This window comes from Chelonoidis abingdonii, chromosome 8 (genome assembly GCF_003597395.2).
Source record: "Chelonoidis abingdonii isolate Lonesome George chromosome 8, CheloAbing_2.0, whole genome shotgun sequence".
In the NCBI taxonomy this organism is placed as follows: Eukaryota; Metazoa; Chordata; order Testudines; family Testudinidae; genus Chelonoidis; species Chelonoidis abingdonii.
Genome location: NC_133776.1, coordinates 9,787,923 through 9,788,443, shown reverse-complemented (window position 1 = coordinate 9,788,443; position 521 = coordinate 9,787,923).

Here is a 521-nt window from a genome sequence, read left to right as displayed (position 1 = left end):
GTTGGGCTCTGGGAGGGAGTTTAGGTGGGGGAGGGGGTCTGGGGTGCAGGTTTTGAGATGGATTTTGGGTGTAGGAGGGGGCTCCATGCTGGGGCAGCGGGTGGGGATGCAGGCTCCGGGAGGGAGTTTGGGTGCAGAAGGGGTGAGAGGTTGGGCTCTGGGAGGCAGTTTGGGTGGGGGAGGAGGGGGTCTGGGGTACAGGCTCTGGGAGGGAGTTTGGATGCAGGAGGGGGCTCCATGCTGGGGCAGCAGGTGGGGATCCAGGATGGTGGGGGTGCAGGCTCTGGAAAGGAGTTTGGAGGTGGGAGGGGTGCAGAGGAAGGGGATGTAGGGGTGAGGGCTGTGGGGTGGGGCTGGGGATGAGGGATTCATGATGCAAGAGAGCTCAGGGATGGGGCAGAGGGTTAGGGTGCGGGAGGATGAGGGTTCTGGCTGGGGATGGGGGGGTTAGGGTGTTAGAGAGGCTCAGAGCTAGGGCAGAAGGTTGAAGTGTGGGGGGTGAGGGATCTGGCTAGGGAGCA